Source organism: Nymphalis io, chromosome 9 (assembly GCF_905147045.1).
Source record: "Nymphalis io chromosome 9, ilAglIoxx1.1, whole genome shotgun sequence".
Taxonomy (NCBI): Eukaryota; Metazoa; Arthropoda; class Insecta; order Lepidoptera; family Nymphalidae; genus Nymphalis; species Nymphalis io.
In genome coordinates this window covers 9,784,246-9,800,137 of record NC_065896.1, presented here as the reverse complement: position 1 = coordinate 9,800,137, position 15,892 = coordinate 9,784,246, and the positions used below count along the sequence as shown (strand labels likewise).

The 15,892-nt window shown below is 30.7% G+C and overlaps 1 protein-coding gene across 2 annotated transcripts in view; it reads right to left on the bottom strand.

The window, feature by feature from the left end:
• LOC126770621 (uncharacterized) overlaps nt 1-15,892 on the bottom strand; it is a 99,344-nt gene that overhangs the window by 2,049 nt on the left and 81,403 nt on the right. The gene's annotated exons all lie outside the window — the stretch shown is intronic.

Below are 15,892 nucleotides of genomic sequence, written 5' to 3'. Positions count from 1 at the left end.
AAAAAAAAAACAAATTACTTAATCACAAAATATTTTTAATACAAAATATCGATCGTATTATAATAGCAAATGGCATAAGATTGTAGACAGATTAAAAAAACTAGGGAAAACAAAACAACAAACTTCTTGTCTTAAAAAAAAAGTACACCGTTATGTTTCTTGATCGTTCAATCATTATTTATACATAATTATGTATAAAGGTAAAAGGATAACGTTTATCAAGTACCTAATTATCATATATCTCATTAATGACCTAACGTCATCTTAACACCGATTACAGATCGAACCATTTATACGAGTACCATCCTAGTTATATTTATTATGAGAAATAGAGATTTAGTATATTATAATTCTTAAGATTATATATTATATTATAATAAGGTATAATTTAACCAGTGTTGTCGGATGTATACACAAGTAGCTTAATAGTTTTTATGGGCACGCATTATAAGATTGTGATGTCGGAAATCATTTCACACGTTTGGAGTCTTGGGATCAAACGCCGGACCGATCTATTAAAAATGTACTACGTGTTCCGTCAAGAAATTAAGCTATGTGCATCCCAAATTTAAGACTGGTAGTGCTCAACTGCCCGCATAGAGCATGTAAAGCCGTTCTGCTTTAGAACTCTTTTCAGTCGTGTCGAGTTGTCTCGTCGTATTATAATCAGGTATTAGGGAATAATGAGTAATCTGTATTTGCTCATTCAAATATGCACTAAAGCCAATAATGCACAATTAAGAAATCAGTGATAACATAATGAATAAAATAATAGTATATGCACTATAAGTTGATTATGTCTTGAATGAAGAATGAGATGAGTAGAAAGAAATCTTTTATTTTATTTTTTACAATACGAATAAGTACACATTAATTTCGCAGCACTAACAGCTACTATGGCTATAAAAATAAAATAATAAATTAAATATAAGACTGACAATTATTACATTATCAATTATTACGTTCAAAAAAAAAATTAACTAATTTCACTCGTTATAAGCAACGTATTCGTATTACTCTCATCAATCGATTAAAGGTCAAATTTTCACATCCCATTTAATTCTTAACCAGTACCATATTTAGCGTCATAAAGTTAGACACTACGGAACGGAGAGACCTTTCATTACTTACGAATGCGCTAGACGAATTTACTCCATGACGGTTATCATTACATAGTAATATCGTTAATATTGCATTATTATGTTTACCGGTTGAATAATTTATGTAGCGATGGGAGTCTAATAAAATAGTAGTTTATGCTCTTCGGGGTATAATTTGACTGTTTTATTGTAATCGAATTCGACAATGATTGTATCCGATGGCAACTTTATGTTTATAAATTTATGTTTATAAATGAATAGAATAATTAGAATTGACGAGGAGTTTATTAACTTTCTAAAAAAATATCTTTTATGTCATTTAATTTAAAATTAGAACGCAAAACGCTTCAAGAAAATACTACGAAAATATTTATCTATTGTCATGTGCTTTTAATCTGATCTTGTCTTTTCTTTTCTGGACCTAGACAATGGTGTATATAAATATTTTAAATGGCAAAATATTCAGTAACAAAACATAACACGCGTTTAAAAGTATTTATTTTATGACTTGATATAGACTTTATTTTTAGAAGCAGCGAAATGTTGCTGTTATATTGAAATAAACTATCACAATTATGAACAAAAAAAAAACTAAATAGCTCTCGTTAATCTTATAGTCTAATTAAAATTTTAAAACATGTTTTTGTCAGTAATTGGACCAGTTAAATACATGATTGCACAAATTAAAGGGTAATGTGCTCGAAATAAATAAGCCGATTACACGATGTTTTTAATTTAGCAGGAATGTAAAAAATCACGGTTTAACACCTGACTTAATACATTTTTTTTTTGGTAAGGCAGATAAATAATTCAATACCCCCAGATATGTGAAGTTAGGTCCCACCCTTAGACGATATAAGTTCCTTCAATTATTAGTAAAATCCTGGCAATTATGGAATCTATGATGATGACATATTTCTGTATTGAATGAGTACATCTTCTATAGATACACAGCAATACAAATAGGTATATATCTGGTACTAATTGTGTCTGTAATTTAAACTGGCTCACCCTATCAGCAACGTCAGTGATGTTGTATTTATAATGGTCTTGTCTCGAAGAACATAACGTCTATATCCCACGGCTAATATTGACATCATAAACATGATTCAAAGACTTTTGTATTTTACGATACCAATATGTATAAGTTAAATTCGTCCGGGTTTACGCGTGTGTACTAGTTTAAATAAATGTCACTTGATTGAGTTGTGAACATTTGTAAAGAGAAGTGATAGAAACCACATACCTACAGTTCTTTTTTATTAATAAAATGTCACAGAAACCTAACACATCTATATATTAAATCCTGCATTCATCCATTAGATATTTTATTATTTAATATAACCATTCCATCATATGCAATATCATATTATTGATTAATGAAACATACACAGTTGACTGACAAGTAACTATCGCTTACTTAAAAAGTCTCAAACAAAAACACATGGCGATAAACTAGGAGCTGATGTCCCTGTAATATGACCGGACGATAGTATCTTTTTATAGATAAGTACATTTAAATTATATGCATCTGTCTATGGAAAATATGTAGGAGCGTAAGCGAGTTTTAAATAGTATTAATCAATGTAGTTAAAAACACAATCATTTTCTATAATTTAATAGTAAAGTACACAGTTTGACAATATTTTCATATGAACGAGCCCATAAATAAAGTATTTAGTAAGTGAAAAAAGGTTAGAACGCGTGAATCTTAACCGACCGCTTAATTTGTGTTTATAATTCACTTCGTGCTTGACAGTGAAGTAAAATATAATGAGGAAAACTGCATATATCTAATTTCACTAAAATTCTGCCAACCCGCATTGGAGCATAATGGAATAAGCTCCAACCCCTTTCCTCAAAAAAACGTCCATAGGTGGCCATAGTTCAACTGTGGGCCATTCAACCTGTGTTACAGATTCTACTACTACTGAAAGTATTTAGCGGGCCCCTAACTAACGATTAAATGAGAATAGCTTAAGTTTTATTTACTTTTTTTGGTATGTCATCTGATTTGATTGTGATACTGGGGGTCGCTACCCTCTGTTCGAGAAACGACGCACTATATAATATTCATATTATATATATATATATAAAGATAGATATTATAATATAATTGCGAAATGCATTATAGACTATCTATCATATATATATATATATATATATATATATATATATATATATATGATAGAACAAAAAAAAAGATTCTTTAAATAAGAGCAAGTTATAATCATGTAAAAACCACCTATTACAAAGTACACATCGTTAATTGGTTTAAAAGGTTTAAAAGGGCTTGCACTCACAACGATTGACGTTTTTTTGCTTCATCAATATAAATGGAGATAACTTAGTTTATTCAAAAGAATGTTGATGATAATTTAATAGTTATTATATAAAAGAATTTAATGCATAAAAATTAAACATATACTAAAACGAACCGTTAATAGCAAACAGTATCACTGTTTTAACTTAACGGTGTTATGTTTAATCATTCCTATGCATTGTTTAACAGCTTATCGATTTTATTGACAGCTGATACAAAGTTGACAACATAACGTTGTCTTAGCGCCTAGCAAATTATATGTAACCGTACAAATAATACGTTTTAGCATTACGTCTTAACAAGGTTACGTTGATTTGTAAACTATTTTTATCGATTAACCATATGGTTGATCGAGAAATGTAAGATCTATCCAGTATTACGTACATGTGGCAAAATGTCATCCATGCCATAGGCTTTCTCACGATCTTATGTGATAAATCGATACAAAATTTGTAAAATATATTTAATAAAATACACAATATATAAATATTCCAAAAACTGTGAAAAGATTGAAATAAAACCTGTCAATTCGTAATAATTTTATGTCATGGATTATTATTCGATTTGATTTATATCTACTTAGAAAAGTATTTCAAAAATAAATTCAAATGATTATATGACGTTTAAGTTAAGACGAAGGGCTTCGTAAATAAATAAAAAGAGACGCAATTCTTTTAAATTAATTGTAACTTAGGAACACAACGCAATTTAATAACACAAGCTAATCATAAAGGAATAAAGGAATAGGATTTGCGTAAAATCCGTTCTTAGTGAGCGTCTACGTCGGCTAGAAATAAATAAATAATTTATTTATGGAATAAATATCGAAGCATGGTATTATATTTTTATATTCGATTTGCGTAAAATCCGTTCTTAGTGAGCGTCTACGTCGGCTAGAAATAAATAAATAATTTATTTATGGAATAAATATCGAAGCATGAATGTTTTTATATTCGTAAATGAAACTGTCATATAAAACATGATATTATAATGTAACTGATCCATTGATCAGTTGACAGCGGATCAATTACAAACACACGCAAAATACACGCACGCACACAAACATAATTAGAAAATAACAAATAATATCTTGTGATATTAATATTTGAATATTTTTTTTTCTATCTTTGTATAGAGCAAATATGTAATCCGATTAAATTATACCAATCGTTTATTGTGACGTTCTCAAATCGTTAAAATTGTCGGACGAGTTTTTGATGATTACATCTCAGGAATATTTTTTACAAACATGTTTGCGGTAGTAGCTTTATGGTTACATGTAATGACGCGTATTAGTGCTATACACGATCAGTAAATTACTGTTAAAACAAAAATAAAATGTGTTTATAATGAAGAAAATTTTATAATACTTATAAAAATGAATGTATGCGGACTTCATAACGAGTTTGGTGGAAATTGAGGGGAGAAAGAAACCACATAGGTTTGCGGTCTACATGCCTAATGATCCTACTAAAATTATGGCATATTATGGAATAATGTAGGCTATAATTTTTATATTACATTTAATTTAAATTTATTACATAGCAATCAAATACTTGATGTGATCAGATTTTAACGAGAAATTCTGATCATGATGGTGACGAAAAGTCGAATGTAGTAGATAAAATTTTATTGCACTTAATTATAAAAAAAAAAAATTACTGATAAAAAAAAAACAGGATGGTATGTTTTATTTCCCAAACAGTTGTACAAAATGGTAAAAAAGTGGCATCTAGAGTGCTAAGCGCTATCTAGAGATTAATTTACAAATATATATATATAAATTAAGAGTTGCATAAAACCTACATAAAAATATAAATGTATTCATATAAACGAATGAAGTCAAACAAAAGTCATATCTATCATAGTTAATACATTTTACTATCCCGATATTTTTACATAATCACATCGGTGCATGGAGCTCCCAGTCAACTCGTGACCACGACTGATGAATGCCTTAAGGTCGGGGAACTAAGATGTATGATCGCGGTTAAGCCCAAGTAATATTATATATATTTATGGCTAGTTCAATTTCAGTTGTAGTTAGCATATAATACCATATTAGAAGCGTTAGAGTAGCCGTGGGCCATTTTTAGGCTGTTACTTTATTAGTTTTTAAAACACTTTAAAACACATAACATATTCGATTAATGTTAAAATATCTTCTTATATCTTATGACAGTAATGGATACAATCTTAACTTCGAAAGACGTTGATGGCATTTTTTTATAAAAATAACTTTGTCATGGTCTATATATTTGCGGTAACTATATGATAAGCAAATTATGATGATGATGATCATTGAGTTGAGATCCTTTCGTCGACATTAATTTCAACTGAAGATGCCAGGTAATCCGAGCAGGCAGCACTGACTTTTTATGTAGTTAATTTGTGTTTTTCTATTCATCTCGTGCACAGTGTTGAAGGAAACCATCGTGAGGAAACCTTCATCTGGGATTTACACGTGTATCCACTGAAGCTCCAAAATATAACCAATCCAAACCATCTCTTTAAACGTATGAAGGAAGGATGAGGAAATACCACTCTACAAACCTACAGGATTTCGAAAATACAAAATATTTATTAACTAAACGTTTAAAATTTATCACAGCAAAGTTATTTGCGAAATAAGACTGAAACATCTGACAAATTATATAAACAGTGAGTGCAAATCCATTAATAAAAATAAGGCTACAAAAACTATATCGACGCACAACAGGTATTCAAAATGACCAATTATTATATAACATCTAAATACACCAATAAAAGGCTATTTACATTTAATCACTGTCATCATATTACGTTTTTCTTAACGTTCAGACGGGATTACTGGTAATATAATTGAATAATATTCCATACAATATAAGATCGTTGACTCTTGATTGGCATTTGATACAAATATAATGAGATAAGCGCAATTTAATGAACTACGGTTATGTTAATCAAGTAATAGAAAAAAACAATTTATAACTGCTATGATGGATGATAATATGTAGAAAACAGCGTCGAAACTCTTAAGCATTTATTTCAAAGCGTGTACAGATAAAAAAGGTGATAAATAACAGAAGTTTCCGTTCAAAAATTAATAATAAAAGAAAATTTTTAATATAGAATTGTTTCGATGATTGATTGAATTTATAAATTTTTGGTTTTTAAGCCTAATTTTGTCTAAAAATTCTATCTTTTTTTGTACATAAAGTACATATTATTAATTGTACTAGTAAGTAAGTAACAGCCTGTTAATGTCCCACTGCTAGGCTAAGGCCTCCTCTCCCTTTTGAGGAGAAGGTTTGGAGCTTATTCCACCACGCTACTCCAATGCGGGTTGGTAGAATACACATGTGACATAATTTCAATGAAATTAGACACATGCAGGTTTCCTCACGATGTTTTCCTTCACCGTCAAGCACGAGATGAATTATAATCACAAATTAAGCACATGAAAATTCAGTGGTGCTTGCCCGGGTTTGAACCCACGATCGTCGGTTAAGATTCACGTGTTCTAACCACTAGGCCATCTCGACTAATATACATATTAATTGTACATAAAGTTGTATTACGAGCCCAGAGAGAGCCAGAACAAGGCAATTTATATCGAAAATTGCGGGTGTTTGGCGGTGAGATAAGCATCGAGAGGAAACTTGTGTGTCGGATGAAAATCTGCCACATGTGAATTGAATTTGACCGGCTGTGTAACATTTACAGCCTTACTTTACTTTTACGGTCGTATTTATCTTCAATCATTATCATCATTGAATAATTAGTCTTATTAAAATACTTTTAACTAATACCGTAAAGTAAGGAATATTATAGTCCGATTGCAGTAATTATTTTTTGCATTTATTTGAATAAGAATTATTATCTAGCAATTCTGTCACCAATTATAGAAGCAATGAGTCGAGGTGTTTTAACTTTAATAAAATATTTTGCACTAATATTCCAAGAAAATAAAGTAGATTCACGTTTAATTAAAAAAAGTATTGCTTAACGCTAACACTAAACGAATAATTGGAGGTGCTTAATCAACCACTAATTAAGGAAATCGTGAATTACAAACTTCCTGTATTGAATAATCAAATATTATATTATAATTTCTACAATCTATTCCTATATGATATTATTATACAAGTACGTTTGCTATTAAACAAAATCATACTTTCCTGGAAACATTAAACATGTATTAGATTGTTTTTTTTTTCGTTCGATAACCCAACAGATCTACTCTCGAGTTTAGAAATTACTCATTTAATATCAGCATGTTATGATGAATGTTTGTTTTTATGTTTCTCTTAATGTTGGAAAGTAAAGTACTGGTTATAGAAAATTAATTTACTTCATATTATAATACTGATGATGTGATTGATGTTCACCTTACGGATTCGGCTACGGGGCCTATTCTCAAGAGAGGCTTAGGACAAACGGCTTTACGTGCTTTTCAAGGCACGCGATAGAAAATACTTTCAACCTTCAAACTTTGGTCTACTACTGAGAGATTCTTGAACATTTCAAGACGTCGATGGGTCGGGCCAATAAATTTGACTCGGAACCTCAAAATTGCAGACTTATTTAAGTCACTATAACAATGAAGCTATCAGGTAATTTTATAATAATTAGGTATGTAAGAAAAAGTTTAAACAATATATGAATAGATTTTATTTGTATTACAAAATTGAATTTGAAACTAAGTGAATATCTTTCAACGACCGATTTCAGAGGACCGTTAAGAGGGCAATATTAAATAAATCAGTGATTTATCTCTTGCATAAGGAAGTCATCCATTTAACTAAAAGCAAATATAGTTGGAAAATATCTACTTCCTGCAGTTTAAACCGAACCATATCTAAACGATATAAAGTTAATTATAAGAGACATATTTATAGCTGTATTGAGGGAATTAAGTCTGAACTAAAGGTTATCACCAATTCGACGCAAAGAGCGTTTGAATCGCGTCTTTATAACCAATCGTCTGTTAACTTTAAATTAAACTGTTTATAAATAATATTAGTTCTTTTAATTAACCTATCAGTTATAATAAATATGCCACAAAAGGTTGTCTGTAACATTTTTTTAAATAATATTATTGCCAGAATTCTTATCCAATTATCAGTCCATTTGGTGAAATTGTATTTGGATTAAAATATTATATTTATAGACAGTCGAAGCAAAATATTAAAACAGCGAAGACCCGCGGAATGTTATTATTTGATTTCGCGTATCAGACACATGGTTGAAATAAAAATAAACTAATATTATAAACGCGAATGTGAGTTTTGTTTATTTGTGAGCTTACACATCTTAATTACTCAACCGATCAACACGAAATTGAAAAACGTTGTCATCAGTACAAAAAAGGACAAAGTAGCCTAAAATCTGCTTAACCCTCCCATGCGAGTGACGCTGCCGAAATCTAGTAAATAATACATGAAAAGTTTTAAAGTATAACTAGCTGTACTCAGTGTTTAATCATATTTGTATTTACATAAAAAATAACTTGGAACAGTTTTCGAGATTGCTTGACGTTTATAGTTGTCACACCTTGGGGTGTAGCCTATAACTATATCAATAAACGAACTTTCTTAATATAAAGCATAATCCAGTTCAATTTTTTTTTAGTGAACTACTTTATATTTTTAAGGGTTTTTTTTGATTAAAATTATAAAAGTAAAAAAATTTACTACACTACACTGGACCGCAAAGAAAAATTCTTCAAAGTATCTTCAAAAGTACGTGACTAAGCTTTATGAAATTATGACTAAATTAAGGAATATTTTAATGTGCTTAAATGAAAATAAAAAATAATTAATTCAACCTTTTTATTTTTAATAAATTTAAATAAACAACAATGCGTAATTTTTCCAGTATTTTCGTAAACGTAGATTGGTTACAGAAGTCCCGTTTTGACGTATTGCTTTGCCTCCGCGAGTACCACGTGATAGTAAGTGGTAGTAGAGTCCAAACGCGACGACGGCCAGTACAGTCGGGAAAAATATTCCTCCGTACCGTACCGTACCGTACCGTAACAGCCTGTGAATGTCCCACTGCTGGGCTAAAGGCCTCCTCTCCTCTTTTTGAGGAGAAGGTTTGGAGCTTATTCCACCACGCTGCTCCAATGCGGGTTGGTAGAATTCACATGTGGCAGAATTTCAGTGAAATTAGACACATGCAGGTTTCCTCAAGATGTTTTCCTTCACCGTAAAATATTCCTCGCCTCGTCACTACTACTATTTTTATTAGATTATTACATTCGAAATTTTCCAGAACAATGTAAGAAAGATAATGACTTACACATACTAACTACAAAAAATATAGTTTAAAATTAATACATTTTAATAATAAAAATATTAGTCTCTTCTGCAAAATTTTCTGAAGTTTAGCTAGATAGTGCTAGAGTTAGTACATAATATTTAATAAAATAAATAAGCATCAATATGAAAACATACATCCCGGACTAAATAATTAATATCCTACTGGACTACTTATTATGTTACAAGTGGCTTTACAAGTTAAATGCTTAATCATTTTATTGCATTATAGCGTGTCGTGTGTTGGAAACTGACTTATTTTATTACTGGCATATTGAAAGGGCCAAGTTCAAGCGGCAAGGCTAGATTCAGATCATTCAGTAATATTAATTTAGTACATTTGTTTATTGAGTTCCAAAATATTATGTTCAAAAAATATTTCATTCGAATTCCATGCAATTTGTAAGTTTATTAAAATTTTGTGCATACCATTAAAACTTTATTTTGGATATGTTCTTTGATATAGTCATTCTCCCTCAAACACGAAAGTTCCGAGATTAACCTGGTGACGTCATACACCGTATATTGGGATACAAAAACCCTTAAAATATGTTTTTTTTCTGAATTGTAATATAATAGTGTGTGTAGTTCATAATATACGCAACATTTAATTGAAAATATTTTGCCTATACAAGTAGCGTTTCCTTCCTTAAAGTGGGCTTGTCTTTAACGACTTAGTCTGCTGGTTAAACATAACCGCACATTACACGACGGCATAAACCTTTTCCCTTGAGTTGAGACGAATTGGACTATTAACCTAGCAAGCTATTAGCTGACCGCGGCTTAGAGGCATTCCGGAGACAAATATGCGTGTAAAAAGAACGAGTGTAAATAACTATGTAATTTTAAAAACAATCAGTTAGTATAAATATGATGACATTTTATGACTTCATTAAGTCTATATTAGGAACGAGAACTATTGATTAACTATTGATGGTACTAGTATTACTGGTTCTTTACTGTATCAGCAAAAAGAAGTATCTTAAAGACGCATGACGATTTATATCATTTTGTTAATGACGTGCGTGGGTTCGATAAAAAATATCGTTATTTAGTTGCAGAGTTTTAACGTACAAAGAGCAAAATAAAATAGTTTCTATATTATAGAAACTCAGAATACAAAGATATAGCCCAGTAGAGAGAACACGTCAATATAAACTGACGATTCGGGTTCAAATCCCGACATGCACCAAAGAGGCTTCATTCTCATTGTGTTTATAATTAATCTCGTGATCAGTCAAGGAAAATATGGCGATGACATCTGTGTCATTCACCAACTCTAGCATTGTAGTAGAATACGGTCCAAACATTCTCTTTAAAAAAACAAACAGATGGACTTTTTTTTTTATAGAATAAGAAGGTGGACGAGCATATGGGCCACCTGATGGTAAGTGGTCACCAAACGCCCTTAGACATTGGCATTGTAAGAAATGTCAACCATCGCTTATAGCCAATGCGCCACCAACCTTGGGAACTAAGATTTTATGTCCCTTGTGCCTGTAATTACACTGGCTCACTCACCCTTCAAACCGGAACACAACAATATCAGACAGACAAATAATTACAATAACTACATTACAACTATAAAAATGTCAAACTAACAATTAGAAACATCAAAATAAAGATTAACCAATCCTATTTACAAATGTATAAAATATACATTTACATAAATAATTACAAATAAAATCACTATATCTTATTAAATAAGTTTGTTGTATTTCGAAACTTCTTATGAATATCAATGCAAATGCATTAAAGAAATTATGTTAAATAAACATGATGAAAGTTATTAATTGGATATTTCAAGCCCACGCCTGAATCACTTATATTCTCATTAATATGAAATATAGCTCTGCTCAAGTATAATTTGTTAAGGGTAACGATTATAAGTACCTCTCATCGAAGCCAGCCGTATATTATGATATTACAGAGCGCGTCCCTTACCATCTTTTCGCATAATTCAAAAAAAAATAACTTATAAACTTGAAATACAAAAAGGCAAAAATCGAGTTTGAACAACAACTTCTATGTGCAATGTAAATAAGTTTATGAAATTAAAAAGTAACACAGGAACCAAATGAATAATAGCATGTTATCGACGTATTGTACTATGTAGGTAGACAACAACGCAATGATAAAACAAAACATTTAAACAAAAGAGCAAGAGCAATTCAAGTTGGACGGTCTGAAGTTAGTCTCTGCAACCGCACAATACTTATCCGCTAGACAAAGCTAACAAATCACAAGTAACAGCCTGTGAATGTCCCACTGCTGGGCTAAGGCCTCCTCTCCCTTTTTGAGGAGAAGGTTTTTGGAGCTTATTCCTGGGTCCTGGTCTCCTCGGTAAGTCGTATATCTGTGTTAAAACGTAGATACAACATGAGATGATTTCACTTTGACCAAGTCATAACAAATCACACTCGTTACTAATGTATTTTTCTTGTTTTTATATTTAATTTATGTAGCAAATTTAAAAACATGCCGTAAAGTTTTTTTTTATGTCGTGATCTCATCTTAACACATATGTATATGTATGTCGTAAGAGCGGACTACGGGAACTTTTCATGTGAAGCACCTAGCAATACAATCTTTTTTCAAATCAAAGCTTTTAACGCCTCAACTATATACATATACGGTAGTGGAAAACCAAACCACACATCACAGCAAAGCATATTTAAAAATAAATTGGGACCAGGTAAGTAAGTTTAATTCTCCAAAATCATTTCTTTGCAATATTATATGATGGAAATAAAAAAAGGTCGAGAATTATGATTATAATATATTATTATTAAAATATCAATTATTAAAGAAAGTAAATCTACCAACACTGACATATATATTGCATATCATTTAGATTTCACTACTTTCCGTTGAATTTTTTTATCTTATATATCTATTAATCATCAATAAATAGCCTATTCTATAGTACCTATTAAATATAAATTCCACGCGATAAAATTATCATACGAATTGATATTAATCTACAAAATATGATATTTTTTTTAAGAAAAGGCAACAGTGACTCATGTCTTTGTAACAAGATAGCTCAGCTGATATATTGTATCATACTTTGCAATGTATTTTACCGTTATAATTTATAATAGCGATGAATATTTCGTTTCGGAAATTGAAACCGTAGTAGAGGTCGAGTGGCAAAAACAGTTGCAGACCTGATGCACTGCGGTGTAGGTGGAATGCAGCCACTAGCACATTTCAATAGCCTTGACTTTAGATAGCAGACAGTGATGAGAATCAGCGTTAAAAAAATATATATAAAATATTTTTCTTTCATAATTTATTTTTCTTGAATTAATATTCTTTTGTGATGATATATTTTTTATAGCAAAATGTATACGACCAAGATAAACAGCAGGTTAAATATAAGGCACACAAAAATGACCTAATCACATACGATAAGATTAGGCGGTTTTCGTATGCCTTATATTTGTGAGATGTAATTCAGGCAACCTTTACTAAAAGAACAAGGAAGAACAGACAGTACAAGAAACCAAATCAGAAATTCATTTGACGGTTGAGTTTTGTACAAACCCGTCTGGATAGGTACTTATCATATATTCTACCATCAAGCAGCTATTTGCATGGTGGTGGTCAATTTTCCAGTCTCTCTACCTATTTTAAAACAAAAGAAATTATAGTTATGTATTAAAAATAATAATAATAATAGTCCTCTGGACCGATTTTGCCCACGGCGGCCAATCTCAAGAGAGATTAGCCAACTGCTCAGGACAATATTATGGTGCACAAGTGTGTGTGCAAACGCAAGTGCACTCCTTTTTCCCTAACTCTCATAACCCGATGGGACTGCATCCGATACAACCGGAAAGAGTTTAGGCGCAGCTAGACCAACGAGGCAGTCTAAAGTCTAATGAAAATAATATAAAGTAAAACGCTCCGCTTTCATCTATCCTAGCCCTTAAACCGCATAAGCCGGGCCACCTAGCAGCACTATCACGGATATAAATTCAAGCAGTCAGCGCTTGAATCAACATATTAATGCACAAACTCCAGCAGCTGCTGAGTGCGATAAAATACTTTAACTTGTTTATTTGTTATTAGCGATACAGGCTTGAGGCGCCGTCGACATTTCTAGTCAAGCTTGGCTATAGAATTTATATGACAAACATTGAACTTTTAATTCATTGAAATTAATTCAGAACATTTTGTTGAGGCACTTGGTTAAGTGTAAGATTTTTATTATGTTGGAAAAAGTTGATACGACATACATTATTTATAAGAAACATCAGTGTTTTGAATTAGGGTTCATCAGGAGACACATAGTTGACAGCTACCTTGGTTGAGGTATCGGATTGACTATATATCGAGATAATGCAGTTGATCTTACACTTTAATTCATCATAGGTGAACCTACAAACACGTAGATAATAAGTACAAATTAAGAAGTCTTTTATTTATTAGTATTCTCTCTTCGTTTTTATTAACGTAACCTGTAAATATGATACTATTAATACAATTTATATTACATTGTAGTATGTGTAGATCATAATACAACACAAACTACGATGCAACGCAATATTTTTCTTCAAAAATATGTCTAGAGTATGTTTCTATTTACTTACATACATACTTACATTAAGGATATTGAAAACGGCAAACAGAATATTACTTATTTTTAAAATTTAAATACGAAGAGTATTTAATTTTTTTTTCTCTGTATTCAAAATATCCCTATTTCTATTTACATTTTCTCGTTTATAATACTATCTAAAAATACCATCTAACGGTAAATAACGAAGGTGAAAGGAACTGAGCTGAACTGAGATAAATAATTTCAAATCTTGAATTTTGTTTTTGTTATAAGGACATTTTATAAATAACAATAACTTACAAAAAATTAGTTGACTATCGTTTGCTTAAATCGAACTTGCAAGGAAATAATATAATTGTAAACTATTAAATCTTATCAAAGATTAATGATGTACTCGTATTTTTATGTCAATTAGTTAGGTTAATAAGATAAAAAAAGTGAAACAAAATCAGAGCGAAAAGTTTTCCTCTATAAAACTATAAGATGGTATTTATGCTAGTTGCGTTTGTTATGATAAATGATCAATTTATGCATTATGCCATTAAACAGGTATGCATTAAATATATATAAGAAAACATGTTTTCGACGTTAAAATATTTTTATAGCAAATTTTGTAGCCAATGATTTTCTACAGTATGTCGTCTTGAAAATGTAACTAAATTAATTATATTATAAATTAATTAAACAAATTATTTGCTATAAAATAGGTAATTTTATTAGGGGTTATAAATTATATTATATAACTATTTTAAAATTAATAATCACCTTTGTTTAATAATATGATATAAATTAATATGTTAAGTTAGACTGTGTTGGAATTTACAAAAGCAATGTAAAACCAAACAAACGTATATTAACATACACGAAGCGAATTACACGCGGACGGTCGAGCGACCTAGAAACTTGAAATGTCAAGATTGTCGCAGAACCTTTTATCATCTGTGAAATTGAATAATGCGCTTTCATTGGCATGTTGAGATGTACCTCGTGATAGTATGCAGCAACAGGGTCAGCGGATTCGTTGTCATGTTTGTATTTGAGATGAGATTAAAATTGACATGGTATCTTGATATTTAGTAACGTTTTATGCAATATTTAATTGTATTAATGATAATCTGATGTGTACGAGACTTGGGTCGGTTGGACGTTGGAATTGGAGATACTGGTTCGATGACTACAAACATTGAAATCTTTTCAATCTGTGATACGTCTTAGAATAATATCATTTAAACTTATGGTTATTATCACACGCTTATCAGATGTAATGTTAAGAGGTAGATTTTATAGATATAGCTACCTGTCGTGGCTTGGCACGGGTAGGATAAGGTTCTACAAAGAACGATCATGTGGCCCATGTTTGTAAAGCTCAACAACAGACGTCATATTTCAGCCATTTTATACCTTAATGTATAATACCCAAAAGAAGAAAACAAATTCTTACTACAACAAACACTAACTTTTTATATCATTTACAAGTAAAAAAATCTGCGTTTATTACAGAAATGGATCGCTTACTCCAGGAAGGATTTCAGGAATTATTACCTTTGCGAAGTCGGAAAACGTTTATAATTTATGTAGGGACATAGTTTCTGATCAAATT